Source organism: Notolepis coatsorum (assembly GCF_963971535.1).
Source record: "Notolepis coatsorum genome assembly, chromosome: 5".
Classification (NCBI taxonomy): domain Eukaryota; kingdom Metazoa; phylum Chordata; class Actinopteri; order Aulopiformes; family Paralepididae; genus Notolepis; species Notolepis coatsorum.
In genome coordinates, this window is record NC_140169.1 from 33,092,070 (window position 1) to 33,117,126 (window position 25,057).

General features: G+C 43.3%; 1 protein-coding gene across 2 annotated transcripts in view; it reads left to right on the plus strand.

The window, feature by feature from the left end:
- Window positions 1–25,057, plus strand: part of sona (SON DNA and RNA binding protein a) — a 140,748-nt gene that overhangs the window by 80,615 nt on the left and 35,076 nt on the right. The window lies entirely within an intron of this gene.

The window sequence follows — 25,057 nt, forward strand, 5'->3', positions numbered from 1 at the left end:
CGGATTTTTTTTTTCTTTTCGCATAGTACCGAAAGTTGGCACCGGTGGATCTCACGTGAATCGATACTCTGTAGTACCGACGTGTTTCGGTAGGTACCTTTTTAAAAGTACCGAATTCGGTACCCATCCCTAGCTGTATGTTGACACTACTGTAACTCCTTCAAGCACTGCAGACACAAGTGGTTTCCTTTCGACGGGTTTATTAAAGGCTTGGTCCTCCAATCCACCGTGAAAACTTAAACAGAAACATATACGTTGCGTCAGGTCAACACAAACAATAATATACACGATATGAAAACAATACATCAGAAAAGCAAAATACAAATAAACATTAATTACCTCGTTGGCTGCATGCTACATAAAAAAGGGGTCTTGTTCTTCTGTTCTTGGTAACAGTCTTAGTGGTACACTACACATAGTCGTACACTCTTCGAATCTAGAGAGCCTGTACAACTCGTCTCACCATTCCTGCCGCTGCAGGTGTCTTAATGAGTCCCAGTCTCCCAACATCCCTGCCGCTTGCTCGCAGGTGTCTTAATCAGACCCAAATGTAACAACACAACAGCAGCCTAACGGGACACCACATATGACCAGACGTCAAAATGAATATATTATAAATTGTAGCAATTTAAATAATAAAGAAAATAAGAAATGAAACATAAATACATTCTCAAATATTACACTTACAAACTGAAATAACATAAATGATGAAACCATATAATGGCCACAGTTACACTCCCACCAAATCGCACACACGTGGGATTTCTCTGAACATAATTTGGTTATCTTCTAAATTAAATATTTCTTGTGGTCATTCAGCTGCTAGTTGTGCCCCTCCTGGGGACTTGTACAGAACTTGTAAGTCGCCCTGTATAAAAGCGTCAGCTAAATGACTAAATGTAAAAATATCATTAACATACGTTTTAGGCAAAACATTAAATTAGTCTGCTTCGAGTAGCGTTATAACCTTCTGTACAGGTATCAAGGAACACTTTTAGTTATAGGTTTACCTTTTAAGGTGGTGTCACTCACCCGCAATTTCAATTTTCTCACCCTACCATCTGACCCCGTGTATGGCCCTTAAACATAGCCAGGTAAGTAAGAGATCATATATTTTGAGATCCTTCCTTCCTTCCACATAGATCGGATCAAAGCAGTCTATGCCAAGCAGTCTATGCCAGCGTAAGTGAAGGGTGGAGTTGCTTCCGATCTTGTGGTAAGTCACCCCCTCTTTGTCCTTCAGTACATCTTCTGTACTTTCTACACTTGACACATTCCGAGAATCTCTGTAGGCGATCCAATGATGATCTGTTTTCCTTTGCTTTAGTGTTGCACACAAAAGCCTTGTGGAGTTCAGGATCATCTTCCTTAATTTCTCCCACCTTGAGTTCTCTGACAGGTCGTTTTTTCTTCTTTTTTCTTTTTCCTTTTCTCTTCTTTTCCTTTTCTTTGAATGGTAACGGCATGTCGTAGTGACCATTGTTCTTTTGCGTGATGGTCTCTCTCACCTTCGACAGGCACTTGACATGTTCTTGAGACACAGGGTCATGTTCTCCAGTTCTTTCTGAGAAGTCTGATTCAAGAACTCTTATGTCTGAGGGAGTCATTTCTTTTACTTGTGTTCGGCTCACATAGTGTACTTCAGTCTTGAGATTAACAGAACGTTTCACACCTGCTGTTACTCGTCTCAATACTATGCGATGGCTGATTCCGATGTCGTCGCCGTAGTCTACGCAGGGATTCCCATGGCCAACAATACTCCATCCAAGGTCTGTACGCTGTGCATAAGGCTGACTTTCTTCGCCAGACACAACTTCCCTTGGAAGCAGGGCTTGTGAGCAGTCGTACCCAATGAGCAGACCTACTTTACAGTCCTGCATAGGTGCAATCTTTCCTTGGAGGTGCTCTAGATGGGACCACGCTTTTGCAGTTCCATCTGTTGGTATGTGTGTTCTGTTGGCTGGAATGAAATCCCGAGTATAGACTGGTGGTAACAATATCTTCTTACCAGAGTAAAAGCCACGGATTTGTAAGTTGTCTATTCTTTCAGAGCTTACTGCTGTGGTTCTTGAGGTCATAGTAGAGAGCTTGACTTTGACCTTGACTTTGGTTGCTTCCAACGCTTCTGCTACTTCCCTTATAACAAAGGTTGTGTCGCTTTGAGAATCCAACAGAGCGTAAACAAGGACTTCTTGTGTTGGTTGAGTCGTGGATGAAAGCCACACAGGAATTATTGCAGTTGTTTGTGTGTTAGCTTCATGAAGTATTACTCTATGTGAAGTAGAGTTTGTGGTTGTTTCTTTGCATTGTGTCGATTGAGGTCTTTCTTTGTACCATTGTTGACTTGTACTTGGCTTTTCTTCATTTAGCTTTAGCTTGGCTTGTGGTGGTCTTTGTCCTTCTTTGGCTCGCTCCTCATGCAGACATGTAGGATGTTGCTTGTGGCACACGTCGCACACATTCCTACTGTTGCAGCTCTTTGAGTAGTGACCAGACTTGAGACAACCAAAGCATAGCTTTCCAGCTTGAACAAACTTGACTCTGTCTGAAACAGTTTTCTCCATGAACGTCCTGCATTTATGCAAAGTATGCCCGTACTTCTCACAGAAAATGCATGTTATGATGACAGTCTTTTCATTGGAACATGTGGTCAGTGCCTTTGCTTCAAAGCTTTGATATCTTGGGCTTTTTGGTTTTTCAGTCTCACCTTGTTTCAGTGACTGTAGTGATGTAACAGGGTTGCAGGCAATTTTTGCTTCTCTTGTCAGAAACTTTACAAATTGGCTGAAGGAGGGGAATTGGTTACGCTCTTCTTCTTCTTGGATAACCATCCTGTTCCATCTCGCTGTTAGCCAATCAGGCAACTTTAAAAGAATTTTCCTGTTTTCATTACAGTCATTTAAAATGTCCAATGCCTTGATGTTGACCATGGCAGCCTCACAACTCCTGAGAAAGTCTGCAAACTCTCTGAGCTCAAAGCTGTCCTTAGATCCCATCTTGGGCCATGCTTGGAGCTTGTCTCTGTATGCTTTTGCTATTGTAAATGGATTACCATATCTCTCCTCCAAAGTCTTCCATGCTGCAACATAGGCAGATTTGGTTCCGAGTAAGAAATAGCCATCAAGTGCTTTCTTAGCTTGTCCACTTACATACCTACGGAGGTAGTATATCTTCTCCTTGTCTTCAATGCTCTTCTGATCAATCAGTATTTCAAAGGAAAGTTTCCAGTCATTGTATTTCAATGGGTCCCCACTGAATGATGAAGGTTCAGGAATTGGAATTCTGTTGACACTCAAAGCACCTGCCAGCATCTTAACAAGCTCTGCTGTACTGTCATTTGAGGAGGTGGTCACAACTTGTGGTACGGGAGACGTATACAGGGACAGAGGACTTGTGGGAGCAGGCACTTTGTTGTCTGCTACCCTCATGTTCTAGTACGTCTTTCCGCTCTTCTGTGGCCTCCACTTGATCGTACACAAGAATTCTTGCTCGTGCTGCATTAAGACCTTTCACTGCCTCCAAATGCTGTATCTTTCTCCGCTTTTCCTCCAGAGTCCTTTGTATAGCTCCATGTTCTTCTTCCAGTTGAGCTTTAATTTTAGCTTCCTCTTCCTCTCTCTTTATTCTTCGTTCAACCTCTTCTGTTTCTCTTTCTAAACGTTCTGCTTCTCGTTCTAAACGACGCTTTATGCCTGCTGCCTCTTGCTCAGCTATCTTCTTTTTAGCTTCTGCTTCTAGGCACTGCATTTCCAATTGTTCTTTTTCTTGTTCTTTTAACACTTCCAGAACAGCTTGGCTTGCAGCAGCATCAGCGACAGCATCTCGTCGCTTTACAGAAGAACTGCTTGAATGCACTGAGGTGCCTTTTCTGGAAGAAGTGGCAGAACCAGATTTATAAGCACTTTTCCTGGAAGAAGTGGCAGAACCAGATTTATAGGTGCTTGAGTCAAAGAGAGAGCCTGCTTCTGGCCACTCTTTCTCTCCTTCTTCTAACACACTTCCCCCCAGTCTAAATGTGGCTCTGGACACAATTATCTCAGAAATCCCTGCACACAGATCCACTCTTAGACGCGTGTCCTGGTCTGGAGTTGAGATGTCACGTAGTTGATCATAAATATGCTGCACATCATTAGAAAGACCTGTGACATCTGTAATGATATCAGTAAGCAGCTCATTAGACAAATGTTCTGTTGATTGTGATAACGGACCTTTAGAAGATTTAACTTGTGTCCTCCATTTATTGTAAATGTAATTAAATCTTTGTTGTAGCGCTTTGATCTTATCCTCCTGCATTGCTTTACCCTTCTCTGTTAGAGTTTTGGTTCTTTGAGATCGTTTTGGTACCTCTTGCTGGGCTTCAGCACCTTCTTCCTGACCTTCTTCAGGTCGGTCTTGGGAATTTGCACTATCCCTAACACTGTCCCCTACTTCAATTGCAGGCCTAATTGGCTCTGTCATTTAAATCACTACTTTAAATTGACCAAAATTTGTAAAGAAAAAATAGTAAATACACCTTTAAACCTTTAGCCTGTTTTGTACTCAAATTTGAATTAAATGCAGTACTCTCCGAGCAAATCAAATTGCTTAATTCAATTGGCTTTCAAAATAACCTCCACATATATATTAAGCGCTTCAGAACGCTTAGGAACATAAATATTAGATGCCAATAATAGCCTTCACCTATAAATTATACGTGCCTTTTATAGGTTATAATTTCCAAAACACACTTTAAATTAGAAATTAATTCAATCAGAAAATATTTATACTTTAACGTTGACACCTTAATGTGTACAAATGGTTAGCTTCAGTTAAATTATATAGGCAAATAAGTCAAAACGTTTTTAGCACGCACACCACAGTAATTAGAATTCACAGTCAAATATATTATAGAAACGTTTACAAAGCACTCTTCTTGACCTGACCACTCTTAACTTATAATGTCCAAGTCCTTTATGGCTTTATCTTGAAACGCTGCTCATTATACTGTGTGCATCTTCTTACTTCTTTGCGGTTATGCGTGTAGTGCGTATTGTTTGTGACTCATCTGTCCTTTGATGTCGGCGCGCCGGCAGCGCAGCAAACAATTGTCGGGGAAGATCCGCTGGACGCCGGCCTTAAACTTGGACTTGCTTCATCGCCCACTTGCATCGATGAACAGTCGAGTTTTCACTGTAACTCCTTCAAGCACTGCAGACACAAGTGGTTTCCTTTCGACGGGTTTATTAAAGGCTTGGTCCTCCAATCCACCGTGAAAACTTAAACAGAAACATATACGTTGCGTCAGGTCAACACAAACAATAATATACACGATATGAAAACAATACATCAGAAAAGCAAAATACAAATAAACATTAATTACCTCGTTGGCTGCATGCTACATAAAAAAGGGGTCTTGTTCTTCTGTTCTTGGTAACAGTCTTAGTGGTACACTACACATAGTCGTACACTCTTCGAATCTAGAGAGCCTGTACAACTCGTCTCACCATTCCTGCCGCTGCAGGTGTCTTAATGAGTCCCAGTCTCCCAACATCCCTGCCGCTTGCTCGCAGGTGTCTTAATCAGACCCAAATGTAACAACACAACAGCAGCCTAACGGGACACCACATATGACCAGACGTCAAAATGAATATATTATAAATTGTAGCAATTTAAATAATAAAGAAAATAAGAAATGAAACATAAATACATTCTCAAATATTACACTTACAAACTGAAATAACATAAATGATGAAACCATATAATGGCCACAGTTACAACTACATTGGAATCGAATCTCATGTCAACGCTAGGGGTTCAGCAGGTGTATTCTGAATGACAATATGACAACATCCCCGTTGTGAAGGGCATATGGGCGAGTGGTGATATGGGGGGAAACCCGGTAATAATAAAATGTCACTCGGCTGCATTTAAGCAAAGCCGCTCAGTATAGTCCACTTCACTATGTTGAACACGCGTTATGGTAGCTTGTTACATGTTAGGTAGCTAGCCGGCTAATGCTGGGTTAGCCTCACGCCCACTTGTCATTCTCATCCGACTCGAAGGGAGAACGTCGTGTGCTGTTGTTCGCCCCCATGTCAGACCGCACTGATATCCGAAAGCGACGACTATATGCAATTATTTTCATCCACGATGTGTTTTTGTCTACGTTTGTCTACGTTGTCAAGCCATTGACAGGAGTCTGTAGGTCCGCTCGCAGTGGTATAGCCACTTCCCCTAGATGGGCGGCATCTTCTAGAAAACGAGTGTTCATTGGAGGAGCTTAGAGCGCATCTGTACAACGATGATGTTCATTGGTTATGGATTATTATGAGGCGCAAATGGGAGGAATCATAATGGGGGAGTCGGAGTTCGGCTTGTGCCAGTGAGCGAATCAGCAGATTGCAGAATGATTTTTTTTGTTTTGTTTTGTTTACTACTCGCCAGTGTGGAGAGTGGTCTTCGTGAATCACTCGCCAAACATCAAAAATACTCTCATTTGGCGAGTAAAGTGGCCTAATTTCCTCCCCTGTACTTGTGTATATGGGAAATAGGCTTCAGGCAACAATCTCGAGGCGATCGCTGTGTCTCCGTCTCCGAGGAGGAGGAGCCCTTGCAAAAAAATAAAAAGGAAAAGGTGTATCCACACCAAGCCATTCCAGTTCAAAAGGTAGGCGATACTAGAGGGCTCTGGCTGACCGTATAGAACGGGGATCAAAGGAAATTATCAAAGGATAAAAACCAGAGTATACTCGGGTTTTGGCGCTCAACGGTTGGCGAGATAACCCGGTATGGCGCCCAATCAGTTAATGATCAGATTCATACTATTTGTGCGCATATATCTTGGTCACAAATAACAGGTGATTGTAAGCAAAAGCCGCGCTTCCACCCAAAACACCTGAAACCTTTAGCCCCAGGAATTACTTTTCCTGGAACTAAAACGTTTGTTCAGCTCATTGTTGTTTGTGTTTCCACTGTGGTCTGAAGGCTGCTTATTAGGGATGCCCCCATCGATCGGCCACCGATCGTTATCGGCCGATAATCAGTATAAATATGCGATCGGTGATAATGCTTTATTTTCGCCGATCGTCAAAACCGATCTCACTCGCTGAGTTCTGTCTCAGACACCGGGAGCTGCACTCACTCCCACACAGTGGTGCGGCGTCTGCTCCTCCCTCCAGCCCCTCCCGCGCGCATGTAAACACGGGTCTAGTCTAGTGGGACGGGAGGACGGCGTCTCCCTGAGCTAACGTTAGCTACCGTTACAAAATGACCCAGTCAACCATTCACTTCCAGTCCAATACATGATGAGGCATTGTCTAACCGAACGGTATCTAGCCGGCCAGCTACCGATAGCTCCTGACATCAACAAACGCTCCAGCAAGTCTAGTAGAGACGTGTATGATACCTCAGCTAGCTCACGTTAGCTGACGCCAGCTCACTGTTCAAAACGAAATGTCCCACTGAACTAAATAGTTCACGAGGCGCTGTATCAACGTTATATAGCCGGCCAGCAGTAGCCACAGATAGCTCCTGATATCAATGTTTTATAACACTCATTCGATGCATATTCGAGCTGAGGGCATGTTGTTGAATATGATCAATAGGGTCCAGCTGCAGCTCCGGAGAATCCTGGCCGTAGCTGCAGGCTACTCGAGTATAGGGCCCAGCTGCAGCTCCGGAGAATCCTGGCCGTAGCTGGAGGCTACTAGAGTACACACAGACAGTGGAGCTTGTTGTGTGGTGGCGATGTCTCACAGATAGATAATACAAGTACAAGTCTAATTATATAATATATATATTTTATAATTAAAATAAAAAAAATTATATAAATTTTTTTTTAATCAAAAACGATCGGATCGGTATCGGCCGATATGGCTCACGACGATCGGTGATCGGTATCGGTGGCAAAAAATGTGATCGGGGAATCCCTACTGCTTATGTTTGAAGAAGGTCTCAATCAGGCCTTCCAATGTCTCATTAATATACTTACTATTATCTGTTAACTATACTACAACAAGGACAATTTCCTCTGGTCAGATCTTTGTGATCACGGTTAAATGAGCAGACCAATGTTCCCTGCTTACACTTTACAATACAATAACAATTCTTAAAGTAATAATAATATTCTTAACCACATAACGTGCAACGTATACGTCCCGACGTGCCCGTGCGCGGAACGCATGAAAGTCATGTGACTTCGGGTTAATTGTTAAGTGAACCTTGTGTAAAAGGAGTTGAGTGCCAGGAAGATGCACCGCAACATATTATTGTTATTTGTCTGCTTTATGGTAGATGCAGATTTATTGGAGATGCACCCTAACATATTATTTTGTTATGTTATTTTTGGTTATTGTTTTTGTTTGTGGGTCCTCATGTGTGTACTTGTACTTCTGCACTTTAACTCAGAATTATTAACATTTGATGCAAGTTGTACTGCAGAAGGCCGAGATAAATGAAGGAGAAGTCGAGATATTGTTTGTATAGACCATGGAGAAAATCAATACAAAAAAAATTTAAAATCATGTGACTTTGCGACTGTCTAGCGCTCAGGGGTTCCCAAACTTTTTCAGCTTGAGACCCAAAAGAGAATTTGATGCTTCCCCGGGACCCAAACTTACAAAAATACATCATGAATTGCCATAACATACATTTATAGTGCGGCCGGGTAGTGCAGCGGACTAAGAGTGTCTACCACCACAGAGACAGTGGGATCGAATCCAGCTGTGGTGCTTCCGGGTTGGCCGACCGTCCATACTAACACAACTGGCAGTGTTAGCGGGTGGGAAACCCGGCGAGGGTGGGTCCTGGTCGTTGTAAACAGCGACTCCTACAGTTCGGTCGGGCGCCTGCACAGCAAGGGAAGGATCTAGGAGAGGTAGTGTGACCTTCCACGCGTTACACTCTCCCAGTGAGAGTCCGCGCTGCCAGGTGAAAAGAAGCGGTGGGCTGGGTACACATGTGTCTGAGGAAGCATGTGATAATCTCCGCCCTCCCGGACCGATGGTAGGGGGTAGAGTGCGCAACGACCAGGAAGGGGATTGGGAATTGGCATAACGACTAACATTGGGATGGGAGAAAAAACTGAAAAAGAAGGGGGAAAAAGATTTAAAAAAATAAAAATAAAAAAACATAAATTTATAAACTACTGATAAAGAACACAACGAACCATGAATTTCAAATGTATATGAAATGTATTTATTTAATTATAAAAGTCCATCACAGCAATAATCATAGTGTAATGTTAAGTTGCTCACCACCTCATAACATATGTACATACAATTTTGTAACACTTTTAAAAACAAACATGTTCTACTCCTTTCTATTTCTCACCCCTTTTTCAACTCTTTCTTACCCCCTCCCTCCATCCCTCAACTTTAAACCCCAACATTGAGCAACATTCTGATTAATTTGTACTGACTTATTAAAAAATTCTACTGACCTGACATGCTAGAAGGGGTATAATATTTAATCTATGGCACAATGAAATCTAATGAGAGGTATGTGGCTGGTTGAAGTTTTCAACCAGCAGATCTATTCTGGGCTTGGTTTTTGAAAGTGCTATTCTGAGGTCATGCTGAGCATTTGCCGGTAGTCTGTTTCTGTATTTGTTTTTCAGGTATGCTTGAGTAGAAAACCCAGATTCACATAAGTATGTGGTGCCAAACTGAATCAACACATCTACAGCTCTTTTTTAATTAATTTTATTTATTTATTTTTTAAATCTTATTTTTATTGGCGACCCAATAAAAACGGGTCGCGACCCAGAGTTTGGGAAACACTGGTCTAGCGGCTTGGGCTGCATTTTTTGCAGAACATATAAATTACTGTTCGAAAGATCTATTTGTTGCCGTTCGAACGCCACATCACTCGATCAAATCCGTGCCTCGCTTCTCCAGTTACATGACGATATGTCAGGCAAGCATCTTTTTACGCGCCACGTGTCAGATTACCACCCCGGACTCCCGATGCTTCAGAACTGCCAATCATCCACTGATGGTGAAAATGATTGGTCAGCATTGTAGCCAATGAGTGTACATTTCCAATGATACCCCACATGGAATAAGGGATCTAGGTTAAAGTTGACGAGCGAAAACCAGAAGTGGATCACACTTCAGAATGAACGGCCGTGGATGAGGAAATGGATTTTGGAGAGCTTTTTTTTATCTCCGCACTGTTTACCCGGATCTCTCTCAAAGACTAATTTCTGAACGGATTTTTATCAAATTTGGACCTGTACTACATAAGACTTCAGGCCATGGATCCGCTGTGTTTTCCAGCTTATACCAATTTCTAAAGATAAAATAATTTTTTTATATTGCAACCACTACAGAGTACACAAGTTCAACTCAAGTTGTCTGTTAAGACGTTAAACTATTTTGCCACTCTTATCACCAACTGATTGTAACCAATGATTCTACCTATAACCAGTTCCTGAATGTTTGGCTGTTCTAAACACTGGTGTCTGGTAGGACATTCCCGGAAAAATAATGTGGCATACAGGAAGTGATGTTTTATGTCACCAGCAGCAACAGCGTTTTGTTTGGAATTAATAGAAGTGATGCACCGATGTGAAAATTGTGGCTGATACCGATAACCGATATTAATATTGCTGTTCTGGTCGATACCAATATTTACCGATGTCGATATCTCTGTATAGAAAACACTTTTTTATGATAATCAAATAAAGAGCTATTTTCCAAACGTCTTCTTTTTTAAACTTATTTTCAGAAATGATTGATCTTTTTTTTTTAACTATTTAAGACCAAAACATGTATAAAAAAAAGTAAATTCTTTTAATTATAAATATCGGCCCCATCTTGATATCGGACCGATACCGATGTGTAAAACAATTACCATATCGGCCGATATATTGGCGGCCGATATATCATGCATCACTAAGAAGACTAACTCAGTAGTTTAGCATGAATTTTCTAGATGGGAAACGAGTCGGCACAAGTGCAAAAAACGCAATCCAACCACAACAAACAAATCAGGATTCTTCCAGATTACCACTTTAACACTTTCTGTGCCAGCCATTGTACCCATCAAAGTACCCTCTCTGCCAGTGCTGTAAGTCTATGGAGATGTTTACCTTCTTTGCAGGACTATAACTTTTTTAATTGTATTGCTATATTGACATTACTATGGCCCACATCGATTATCTATCGTTCAGGATGTGGGAACGTTATACCTTTTCATTCATACATTGTTGTGTTAATACCTTCTAGAATATAAGTATGTTTTTTAATCTTTTCGGCTGTAATTCCAAAAACGCTAGTTATAGGCCCAAACGCATTATATAGATTATCGATTGCCGTTTCCCCCCCATACACGCTACACCAAAAAACTCAAATGTATATGATCGGTATACAATTTATGCCTCATCATGCACGGAGGAAAGGGGGGGGGCGTCGTTTATAATTCCCCGATCATCAGTAAATGCTTTATGTAGTATGGGTGATATATTGATCAGATGGTTTGCAAACAAGGAATAGCACAATCGGGTTGAAAATAATGTTATATTCCTCTTACCGTGCGCCAATGAGACTGGCGGTGAAAGATCCCAAGTACACGACGCCGATCGCCTAGGTCCATTTCCGGTTTGTATGTCGCACTAAACGCCGAAATCATATCGATTATTAAGTTTAGAAAGCGATCCATTATGTACATCAGGGCTATTCAACTAAATTGTTCAGGGGGCCACATTGTCAGAAACCCAAGGGGCCAGGGGCCGGACTGCCACGGCGCCTCCCCATGCTATGAATATATGTACACTTGACACAACACGCAACCAATTTTTTTTTATTTTTTGATCAATTTTTTTTATTATTATTCACATGAAACAAGACAACACATTAAACACAATCACAATACATAGAACTTCACAAGAAAATAACAAAAACAATAATACAGAATAACAATTTATACAGACAAAGAGAAAAGAAAACAGAGTTCAACCTTCTAAATTTTAAATCCAAGGGGTACTATCCAATAAATGGTCTTTCCCAGTGTTCAGCCCCGATTCCCGGCTGTGTGACCCTATATAAATAAAACGTACATCTCCAATTCACCACAAGGACCACTTTTTGAGAACACGACCCGAAAACAGAGCAATGAAGCTTCATGACAAAATAAAAACCTGTAGAGGTGTTCCATAGACTCACAGAGACCGTGTAAAAGTGACCAAACAGTGAAGAAATAGTTAAATAGCTGCCCCCCCATAAAATCCCCAGCTAAACTCAAGAGGACAAGACAAAAGACAAGACAGACAAAACATTTCCTCCTCCCCCTCCCAAGAGACCCCCGGACTCACCCGAACACGCACCTCAACCCCGCTCAGCCGCACACGGCGGTCCTGACCTTTTCGGCTGCTGCAAACCACAGGTCAATACCTGCCTGTCCCACCCCAATCACCCGCGCCGTGGATATCTCAAGATAAATCACATCCAATAGTGTTAGGGACCAGTTAATCACTGTAAGCTTCTCGGGCTCCTTCCACCTCATTGCTATTAGCTTCTTCGCTGCTGTGACACCCGCTAGGACAACCCTTTTTAGTTGAACGGACGCAGGTAGTGTCGTTATATCGTTCAGGAGTAGCGTAACAGCTGTGAATGGGATAGTTAAGCCACACAGATCTGAAAGTTTGTCCGTTATTGACCTCCAGAAGCGGGCCACTGGTGGGCAATCCCAATACATATGCATATAAGTGCCAGTGGCCTTTTGAGAGCACAAAGTGCACCGAGAGTCGGTTATCAGTCCCATAGCAAATAGCTTCCTAGGTGTAAGATGGGTCCTATGAATATAATTAAAATTAATTTGCTGGTGATTGGGGTTGCAGGAAGATAATGCCACATTTGCCCAAACATCATCCCAGTCAAACTCGGGGTCCAACTCCGGGATATCCACACGCCAGATTGTATCCAATGATACATTTTTATACGTGGACTGAATTAAGAGCGTATAAAAGTCTGAGACAAACCCTCTGGAGGTCGTCCTGTCCACTATGAGCCTGAGGAAGGGGTGTGGTTGCAAAGCTTGAGCCCACGGCACGCCATGCGCCCGCAGCGCTGACCTTAGTTGAAGGTGAAGAAAAAAGGACTCGCCGGGAAGATCATAAAATTCTCTTAAGTCCTGAAACGCACGGAGGCCGTTCTTATCATAAATATCCTCCAGAGTATGAACTCCCCCCCTCTGCCATTGAGGAATATTAACCGGCTTGTGCCCAACAAGTAATTGCTGGTTATTAAAAATTGGAGAGTCCAGGTGCCATGGGCATTTAACCCCACACGACCTCTGTACATTACGCCACGTTTGGATCACGTGAGTTATGATCGGTCCATACCTCAGCCGGCATTTCGAAATAGAGACAGTGGAGTACACCACATCCTGCAATCTTAGCAGTGAGACCGCCGCCGCTTCTAAGGCGCGCCAAGATACAGCATCTACAGGGTCTAGCCAGCACATCAGAGGTCTCAGTGAGAAGGACCAGAAATAAAGCTTAAAATCAGGGATTGCAGGGGCCCCCATCTTGTTTCCTACGTTGAGTAGTAGCTCTTTTGATTCTCGGGCGTTTGTTATTCCAGATAAATTTAGATACCATCGATTGTACCTTGCGCCAGTGGTCTATTGGAGGGGGCAGGGGGAGCATTGAGCTAACAAAATTGATCCTAGGCAGAACGTTCATTTTGATTATGGAAGCTCGGGCTTGAAGGGAGTTAGGAAGGGACGACCATCTGTCTAGATTCTGGCGTATTTTATCATAAGTACCCGTGAAGTTGTACTTAGTAGTTTGACTCAGCGTGGGGAATATCTCTATACCTAAGTATTTAAAATGTTCCACTATGGGGATATCAGCTGGTAGTCGCACCGCCTTGGCCAGCTCATTAAGAGGTAGGCAGGCTGATTTGTTCCAGTTAATCTTAAAGCCTGACAATTTACCAAAGTCGTCGATTATTTCCAATAATTTTGTGGCCGACCGGGAAGGGTCATCCATAAAAATCAGTAGGTCATCCGCATAGAGAGCAATTTTGTGTGGTGTATTATTGATCATTATGGGGACGATGTCCTCTGATTGCCTAATAAATTGGACCAATGGTTCGAGGGAAAGCGCGAATAGTCCCGGGCTCAGAGGACAACCCTGTCTAGAAGATCTGGAGACTGGGAAAAGTGTGGAACAGTTTTTGCCTGTCAGTATCATTGCCGACGGCGAGGCATACAGGACTTTAATCATATGAATAAAATTCTTTCCCAGACCCATGACCTCAAGTACCTTCCACAGGTATGACCATTCTAGTCTGTCAAACGCCTTCATGGCATCCAAAGACAGAACAGTGGACGGAGCTGTATTGTCTTTACTGTTATCGACTACATGCAACAGCCTCCTAACATTATCTGCAGCCAGGCGCCCCGGGATAAAACCAGTTTGATCGCAGTGTACCAATACCGTCATAAATCTCTGCAGGCGGCGGGCCTGCACCTTGGCAAACACTTTTAAGACTCAAGGGCCTATAGCTACCACAATCATTGGGATCTTTGTCCTTCTTGAGAAGTAAAGAAATCGGCGCCATGTTGACATCTCTTGAGAACTCCCCCTGTTCGATAGCGTAATTGATCATATCGAGCATCAATGGGCCCAGTTGGTCCCAGAAAGCTAAATACACCTCGGGTGGAATACCATCCCAGCCTGGTGCCTTACCCCTCTGCATTTCAGCGATCGTCTCCCTTAGTTCCATAAGGGTGATCGGTTTCCCCAGTTTCTTAGCCTCTTCCTCAGAAATGTGGGGTATCTCAAGCCCGCCAATGAACGATTCAAATTTAGAGTCGTCGAGATTAACCTCTGAGCTATATAACTGAGTAAAACTCTTTAAAAGTGTCGTTGATCTTTTTCGAATCAGTAGTGATTGTACCCTGTTGCGTCTTGATCGAGGGGATATCCGAGAAATGATAATTCGAGCGTATTTTCATTGCCAATAGATGGCTAGGCCTGGAGCCGTGAAAGTAGTAATTTTGCCTTGTCCTATGTATCAAGAACTCAGACTGTTGTTTAAGTATGGAGTTTATTTCCTTCTTGACTATCTTACGTTGTGTGTTTAGTCGTTCACTATAGTTAGTTTGCAAAGATGCGTATAGATCCGCATATAATGTTTCCAGTCCTTCTAGTTTTTTTGATCGGGATTTACGTAAGTTGGAGGAGAAAAGTGTGACATGACCCCTGATAAATCCTTTCAATGCGTTCCATAGGACCCTGGGGTCATCGACCGTGCCAACATTGATCTGCAAGAATTCAGCTAGTTTACTCCCGAACTCAGAGCAGAAATCATCGTTCTTTAATAAGGTTGAGTTAAAACTAGGGATGCACCGAAAATTCGGCTACTGAAAATTATCGGCCGAAAATGGTTAAAAAGGCTCTTTCGGCTTTCGGCCGAAAGGGTTTTAGCACCGAAAATATATGACCGAAAGTCAAATAACGTGTTGTTGTGATGACGTCATCAAAACGCGACTACAGACATACCGGTAGCATGCGCAACATGTAACGTGAGCAGCTTGGCAGCTCTTCCTGCATTCTACAGCCTGTGATAACTAACTCCTCTTGGGAGTAGGGATGCCCCCCGAAACCCGGTTCTAAACTAAATTAGAAAAAACCGGAGTATTGATCAGCTCCGACGTTAACGGTACTGCTATCAGTAGTCTAGGAGCGGATTAGCTACGGAGCTAACAGTGTACCATCCATCTGCGACGCAACGGTGGCAGCAACAGTGGACACTGAGTAATGTTAACGTTATGACGAGTTCATACTACACTACACGTATGAACTCGACATAACGTTAACGTTACTCTGTTTCCATGAAGTGTTTAATTAGCAGCAATCTGTTGTTGAAAATGTATTATCGTTAAACCGGAAATGGAAATGCGAGGACAGGAAGTCGTCATCAATCGTTGTAGTCTTTTAGTCTTAACAGTTTGGAATTAATGTATGCATTCAAAAGTGCTGAATAAATGTTTTATGGGCCCATAATAGTGATTATTAATATTATTTAAGTTAAGTTTAGCCATAATCGGGTAGCTAAAAAAAAATATATATATATTTATATTAATCATTTTCGGCCTTTCGGCATTCGGTTTTCGGCCAACTGTTTCCTATTTTCGTTATCGGTTTCGGCCAAGAATTTCCCATTCGGTGCATCCTTAAAACGCCACCTGGGAGCTCTTGTGGAGAGCCTGCCAAAGGTTGCCACAAGGAAAATCCCCTTGTGGTCCGAGAGAGCCAGGGGAACCAATGAGACGTCGAAACTATCAAACAAATTAGGGGATGCGAATGCATAGTCTATTCGAGAGAAGGTTTTGTGTCTGGCAGACAGGTGAGAGTAATCCTTGAGGGTGGGATTGGATAAGCGCCATAGGTCTGCGAGCCCAGTGTCCTGGGCCCACATCCTGAGGGCCTTAGAGGACCGTTTTTGGTCGCTTGTTTCAGAGGGCCCGGACCTATCCATCTCCGCATCCCAGCACGCATTAAAATCGCCACCCACAATGAGAGCGTATCCAGTAAGTTCCAACATATTCTTCGTGATTGTATTATAGAACGCTGAATCAAATGTGTTAGGGGCATACAATGCTATTATTGCCATCTTCCTATGAGAGAACTCAACTTTTGCTATAGTAATCCTTCCCTCCGTGTCCGACCACACATCCAGGACTTTGATATCAAGGTTACGTCTTGTAACTATGACGACTCCTTTCGTCTTATCATCGGCTGAGGATGAGGAGATAACGTGATATTGTCGATTTGCTAGCCTTGACACATCACCCACCAATAAATGCGTCTCACTAAGGAGAGCAATGTCAATATTTCTTCTCTTCAATAACCAAAGGACACTGGCACGCTTGTGTGGGGCGTTAAGACCTCCTGCGTTCCAAATTAAAATATTCAATTTAGCCATGGTCGAGTTTGTCTAAATGCGTAGAGAACATACCAGTGCAGCCAGGCTGAGTACAGAGGCGCTGATCCAGGCGGGCCCAGACGGTCAATCCCAGGAGTTCAGAGGAGGAACAATTACACACATATAAGACAACAGTATATAAAACACATAAAAATACCACCCCAGTTACAACCCCCCCTCCTTCTACTCTAAACCCTAACCCACCCGTCCTATTATAAGCCCTCCTATACCCACTTTCCAATCCCCTCCCTATGCCCCATCCACTAAGGATGGTCATCTTCCTATCATTTCCCACTGGAGTCATGGATCCAATAAGACGCTCCCCACTCCGACCCCCCTCTAGATAAACCCCTGATTAAACCCCCACTAGTCCAATAAACACAAATAATAATAAAAATAAAATTCAATAAAGATATCGGTCGAAAACCACCTGAGCCTTGGCCCTAACATGAGATAACCATAATGGAAAAAATAGCCATTATTATATAATAACTCAACATCACCCCTGCAACCATCTATTTCCGAGTCTGCGCATCAACGTCGCAATGTTATAGCACAAATGGATAAAGGAAAATTCAAAACAAAATTAAATTAAAGTATACCAGCAGATAGTCTAAGGCAGGATCGAATCACAGGTAAATTGTGCAAACAGATGTCATTTAAACAACGACAATAGTAAGAAAGGGAAAAAAGGGAGTTATGGTCAAAGTGCACACCTGTAACAGCCCCTCTGAACAGGCACAGCGGTTGGAATGACATAACCTATGTAAGAATAGAATTAAACGCATTCATTAACCCGGGAATGGTAATAAGCAATACCTGACACAACCTGTTATCATATATTGTTTCAATAAAGATATCGGTCGAAAACCACCGTGAGCCTTGGCCTTAACATGAGATAACTATAATGGAAAAAAATAGCCATTATTATATAATAACTCAACATCACCCCTGCAACCATCTATTTCCGAGTCTGCGCATCAACGTCGCAATGTTATAGCACAAATGGACAAATGAAAACTCTAAACAAAATTAAATTAAAGTATACCAGCAGACAGTCTAAGGCAGGATCGGATCACAGGTAAACTGTGCAAACAGATGTAATTTAAACAACGACAATAATAAGAAAGGGAAAAAAGTGGGGTTATGCCTGGTCAAAGTGCACACCTGCAAGTGCCCCTCCGATCAGGCACCACGGCTGGAATGACATAACCTTTGTAAGAATAGAATTAAACACATTCATTAACCCGGGGATGGTAATAAGCAATACCTGACACAACCTGTTATCATATATTGTTTATATATATATTCAACCGATCTTCTCCTACCGGAGCCCAAAGCTCAAAACAGCCTTGATATAAAAATAAAAGAATACAAGAAGTTAGTTAAGGACCCGATCACCGTTGAATTGTGCGAACGATGACACTTAAACAGCAACAACAACCAAAGTGCGTAAATATTAACGGGTCTCGAATGTCTCAGCGCAGACGTTAGACGCAGCCCGCTAGCTAGCCCGAGGCTAGCGCGTAAGCTAGTGATGAATCCGGATAGCACGTTAGAGTCTGTTATGTACATTGTTCAGCTAGCTCGTTAGCTTCCAAAGAGGCGATACACAAGTACGACCATGAGGTCAGCATTAGCAAGTAACAGAAGTCATTGGGAAGCCCCGCTAGTTGGATGGGCAGTGGACCGTTAGCATGTCTAGGCATGACGGCATGAATAGCCGGCCCTATCAATGTATTCAGGCCCACATCGCCAAGTCACTCACCCGTCATAGATATCAAGCTACAGTCTCGGCTATCCCCTCGAGATATTCCTTCGCTTTAGCCAACGACCAAAATGAACGCCGACCATCGACCTTATCCAACACAGATAATTTCGCGGGAGCGAATAGCGTGGGCCTCAGGCCTAGTTTCCATAGCTTGGACAGGACCACTTTGTATTCGCCTCTCTGTGCTTGAACCTCCGGCGTAAAGTCTTCGAAAATGGCCACTTTGTGATCGCCCAGCCTTAGATTACCCCTTCTGGTACGAGCCGACCGCATGATGAGTTCTCTCTGCTGTAGCCTGTTCAGCTTGACAATGATGGGCCTCGGTTCCTTGTTCACTCCAGGAGTGGTCCTGCCCGCTCTGTAGGCCGATTCACATACGGGAGGGGAGGGGAGGACGTCATTCCCCAGTATTACTTGCAGCAATTCCGGCATGGTCTCAGAGAGACGGCCTTCCCCGCTGCCCTCCGGTACTCCAACAATCCTGATGTTGTAGCGTCTCTCCCGGGACTGTATTTCCACAATTACCGACTGTAGTTTGGCAACTTCGGCCTGCCTAGCCAGCAGGGAGAGCTCCAGATCCGCCATCTTCTCGCCCTGTAATGAGGCCTCCGTCGTTAGCGCAGCTAGTTCGATAGCATTAGCCGAGGAGACAGCGTGCAGCGACTCCATCTTGTCTATCAACGGGACGACCGCCAACCTTATTTCCTCTGATATCTCTCGATCACAAAAATCCGCCAGCACTTTTCTTTGTGTTTCAGCGAAGCGTGTCTCAGATTCTGCATGGAGCTTGGTCATGACCGAGAGCACAGCTTCGCTTATCTCCCCGACACCGGGCGATGGTGCGGCCAGGCCCGGTGGTGGTTTGCTGGCTGGAGCGCTCATGGATCTGGTTTCCACCACCGACATCGCAGAAAGTCGAAAAAAGTTGACGACAGTAGTTGAAACTCGACGACTAAACAAGCAGACAAAAAACAAATAAAAATAAAATAAAGACTAATGGGGAAAAATGTATATTCCGCACGGTAGAAGGGAGCTCACGTGAAACACGTCTACTCCATAATCGCCAAGCTCCGCCCCTCACGCAACCACATTTTCACAACTTTTATTTAACTACATTGCAAAAGTAGTATACTTTTCAAAAAGAGTGCTTCATTTATGTGCCACATCTGCAACATCTCCTGCAGAAAGTGCTTCATTTATGACTGTGCAACAACTGCAACATCTCCTTCAACATTTCAATATAAAAATAAAATAAAAAACAAACGAGTGCATGATGTGCATCTGAACAAAAAAACACATTTATAGTGCAGCTGAGCTTATGAAAAAGTGCTTCATGTCTGTGCAACAACAGCAAATCACAGCATCTTATTAGCACTTATTGTCCACTCTTAACTCTCAAACATCAGGGGGGTGGGGGTCGCGTGTAGCTTTATGCCAAGCAAGCAGTGCAAAAATTTACCGTAGTGGCGTGCAGTAATGCGCCTTTCATTTTCCGCCGCCCAGCGCCCAGGTCGCGCGGAAATAGGCTGTCTATTGCCATTCTCTTTGACAAACTCTAACCTTAACCAGCTCCTTAACAGCGCCTAAACTTAACCGTTCTAACCTTAACCAACTCCGAAACAATGCCTAACCTTAACCTTAACCTTAACCATGCCTAACCTTAACCATAGAAATTATATTGCCATTCTCTTTGACAAACTCTAACCTTAACCAGCTCCTTAACAGCGCCTAAACTTAACCGTTCTAACCTTAACCAACTCCGAAACAATGCCTAACCTTAACCTTAACCATGCCTAACCTTAACCGGCGAAAGAATACACGTTAAAAAAAAATCACGTTAAAAAATATTTTCGATGGGATTCGAACTCGCCAGCAAACGAGCCATAGGATCCACAGCCATGTGGCCTTGCCAATTGAGCTATTTCTAGATACTGAATAAGGGGCGGTGACTTATATATATTGAGCTCCGCTCGTGTCGAACCAAGGCGGGATCTCATGCGCATGCGCGGGCACCTCGCGCGAGCACGCCGGCGCACGCACGCACCTGAGCGAGCACGCCGCCGCCGGTGCACGCACGGTAGCATTTGTCTAAGCGGGGCCTGAAAAGAAGGGCGCTTTACCGCACTGGCGTGCGGTGACGAATGCGGAAGCATTTTTGCACTGCTTGCTTGGCATTAAGGAAAACGCGTGGGGGTCAGACAGGCCTAGCCTACATACACACATCTAATGAGAGCGATTGCACTTCTTTGACTGGGCAATGGCAGAGAAAGAGGGTTCATAGGAAGTGAGGGCTACCCGCAAACAGTGATGCAAATGCTCATTTGTCAAGGAGGCACGTTGCTTGTTTTAATGGCATTCATGCGAGAGAAACTGGATTCACAGGTGTATGTTGAGCCAAACATTGTTAGCACAGATATTGCCAGCGTTTTTATTTTGGGGAATGTCTTGACATGAATACACTTTATCCAAAATGTTGTGGTGGATTCATTCTCAAGTGCCTGCTTCAGAGCAGATGATGCTTGCATGTCAATTATTTCAAGTTGCAGGAGACCTTCATCAATGTGAAGTGATGCAAGGAACTCTTGTCCTTTTGTGGAAATAGCAGCTACATTGGCAAATGGGTTGCTCACTAAATGCATCAATTCTCTGGACATGTCAAATTCATCAAATCGACTTGCAAAGTTTTCCCTCAATTTATCAATGAAATCTGTCATTAATTGAGTGACTTTTGGCTCAATTGTGCGTGTTAACGTTGACATGAAAAGAAAAAGTAAAAAAAAAAATAAAGAAAAATATATTTTTAAATTTTTTTTTATTATCATGTAATCTTTGGCGGGCCGGTCAGAATCATCCCGCGGGCCGGATCTGGCCCGCGGGCCGCCAGTTGAATAGCCCTGATGTACATAGTGTCTGTCGGGAGTCCCGCAACGAGATGTGACTGCCGGATGAGTTTCATCGATGCACTGAATGGCACATGATGTTGGCGAGTGTAACTCGCCCGACCATCCACCAGGCGGCGGTATTGAGCCGTCGTTGCAGTCACCTATAGGGTCCAGCTGCAGCACCGCGGCTGTATATATGAAAAATGAAATATTGATCTCAATAACGCTGGACAGCGATCTTGGCAGACAACGCATGGCGGCCAATAACGCTGGAAAGCGATTTTGGCAACCAATGTGTTAAGTAAGGGATAATGTATAGCTACGAGGTCATTGTCGCAAACTAATTGACAGACACGGAGTTTAGAATACCGAGGCGCCTCGCCGAGGTGTTCTAAATGTAGTGAAGGTCAATTATTTTGCGACAATGACCGAGTATAGCTATACATTATCCCGCTTATTACATGGCTAACTTACTAACAATATACCTAATTCATTTTACACCATCGACAAGACGAGATCAAATGCAGACGCAGTTCTGTTCTGTTGCTCCGCGCTGTCATCGCCGGCAGCTTCGCCGGCAGCCGGCAAGTGTGTCTGATTGCACTGATGCAGTGTGTGTCAGTGGGCTTGATTGCTCCAGCTGCGCACAGCGGTCATTATTGCTCGGCAGAGGTCCGTTATCGAGTAATAGCGGACCTCTGCCGAGCGCTATTGACCAATCACAATCAAGCATTTCGGCGAATGTTAAAACGCCATGTAATAAGGAAACAAAAACATTTTCCTATGATATAATACAATTCGATACAATATAGTAATATATGATCAATATGATACAATGTTATGTGATCCAGCAAAAACAATGCAATTTATGATTTTTACTAAGATCTGCTTAACATGTGCATGAAAGCACCATTCTTCGAATTTGGACAAAATAAATATATAATATAACTAGGGATGTCCGATATTATCGGCCGATATCGGCAGTAAAATGTGATATCGGAAAATATCGGTATCGGTTTAAAAACAAAAAAAAACAATAACAATATTTGTTATATATATATCCAGTGAAATTATTAGTTACCTGAAATTATTCCGTTTTTTGGACGGGGAAACCCTGCATATATCGGTATCGGTTGATATCGGTTGATATCGGTATCGGAAATTAAGAGTTGGACAATATCGGAATATCGGTATTGGTAAAAAAGCTAATATCGAGCATCCCTAAATATAACCCTTGTGACCTGTCTATTTGTGTTACAATGTATTAATGATCTGAATACATATCAGTTGAAGCTCGGTCTATAGTCGCATATATAGAGGAAACGCACTACGGTATCTCCATGCATGTCATCTAGGAGCCATGAACTTTTTTTTTTCTTTTTTTATATATTTTTTTTTTAATAATTTTTTAAACATACACATAAACATAACATAAAATTAGATATACAAGCATTTATTAACAGTACACATCCAATGAAATCACCATTTAAAAAAAATTAGCATACGAGATATACACCTAATACTTGCTATCTAATACCCTACATACATATGCTCTAGCTCGCTCCCCCCCCCGGACGCCTGTTCCTTAATGACAAGCAAGCAGTGCAAGAATGCGGAAGCATTCTACCGTAGTGGCGTGCGGTAATGCGCCTTTCATTTTCCTTCGCCCAGCGCCCAGGTGCGTGCACCGGCGGCGGCGTGCTCGCTCAGGTGCGTGCGTGCGCCGGCGTGCTCGCGCGAGGTGCCCGCGCATGCGCATGAGATCCCGCCTTGGTTCGACACGAGCGGAGCTCAATATATATAAGTCGCCGCCCCTTATTCAGTATCCAGAAATAGCTCAATTGGCAAGACTGCATGGCTGTGGATCCTACGGCTCGTTTGCTGGCGAGTTCGAATCCCATCAAATATTTTTTTTTAGCGTGATTTTTTTTTAACGTGTATTCTTTCGCTGGTTAAGGTTAGGCATGGTTAAGGTTAAGGTTAAGGTTAGGCATTGTTTCGGAGTTGGTTAAGGTTAGAACGGTTAAGTTTAGGCGCTGTTAAGGAGCTGGTTAAGGTTAGTTTGTCAAAGATAATGGCAATATTCTTTCTATGGTTAAGGTTAGGCATGGTTAAGGTTAAGGTTAGGCATTGTTTCGGAGTTGGTTAAGGTTAGAACGGTTAAGTTTAGGCGCTGTTAAGGAGCTGGTTAAGGTTAGAGTTTGTCAAAGAGAATGGCAATAGACAGCCTATTTCCGCGCGACAGCTCCCAAAGCGGGCCTGAAAAGAAAGGCGCTTTACCGTAGTGGCGTGCGGTGACGAATGCTTCCGCATTTTTGCACTGCTTGCTTGTCATTAAGCTACACGCCCCCCGGACCCCCACTTGGATAATCCATCCATTATCATTCACTCCTTTTTTTTTTTGGTCCACTTTTTCTCCCATTTTCTATTTTTCTCCCATCCCAATTTTCATATCGTCCAATTCAACCCTCCCCTGTCTTCGAACGTTGTTTCTTGCCTCCCACAAGCCGGCTGCAATGTGGACTAAGTCATACATAGCACGAGTCCCCTCCGATACTCGAGGTAACAGCCGTCGCATCTTTTCACCTGCGCGGCTCGATCTTTCAGCGTCGAGGGTCTGGGCTTTGGAGGGGCCCCGCCCCCGTCGCTTCTTGATTCTACTGCGCAGGCGCACCAACCGACCTGTAGGAGTCGCTGTCCACAACGCCTGATCCCCACCCTTCAGTTTCCCTCCCCGTAATACGGCCAATGTGTATTACTGTGGACGACCAGCTAAACTGAAAGCAATGTGGAGAGCGGGGCTCGAACAGGAGGCATCCTGTTCGAGCCTAGTCACCAGCATTCGTTGCGAGCGCCTTGCCCACTGCGCCACGTAGCCGCCCCCCATTATCATTCACTCCTAACCAGGCACTACTATTCATATGCTAGCTTTTATTCTCTCCACCACTTCTAACCACATTGCAATTTTGGTTTCACTGACACCTAGAGTTCTTGCTGTAGATATTTCTAGATAAATCACATCGAGATATGTAAGAACCCAAACCTTCCGACATATTTTTTCCGGTTGAAACCATCTTGATGCTATCAGCTTTTTAGCCGCTGTGATACCAGATAAAACTAATCTCTTTAGCTGTATAGGGACTGCAAACTCAAGCACATCATTCAACAGCAATACAGAGGGGTGTACAGGTATATTCAGAATTAAGAAATTTGATAATTGCTGGGACACTTCTTTCCAGAATATCTTAACTGGTGGGCAATCCCAGTACATGTGCATAAATGTACCCTCATCCCCATTTGTACATAAGGAGCATCTGGAGTCTTGTTTAAGTCCCATTCTGTTCAATCTTATAGGAGTCAGGTATGTCCTAATGAATATAGTTGAGATTAATTTGTTGATGGTCCGGGTTACGTGACGCAAGTCGAACGTTTGCCCAGGCTTCTTGCCAATCAAAATTTATTTCCAGGTCTGGTATATCCCTCCTCCA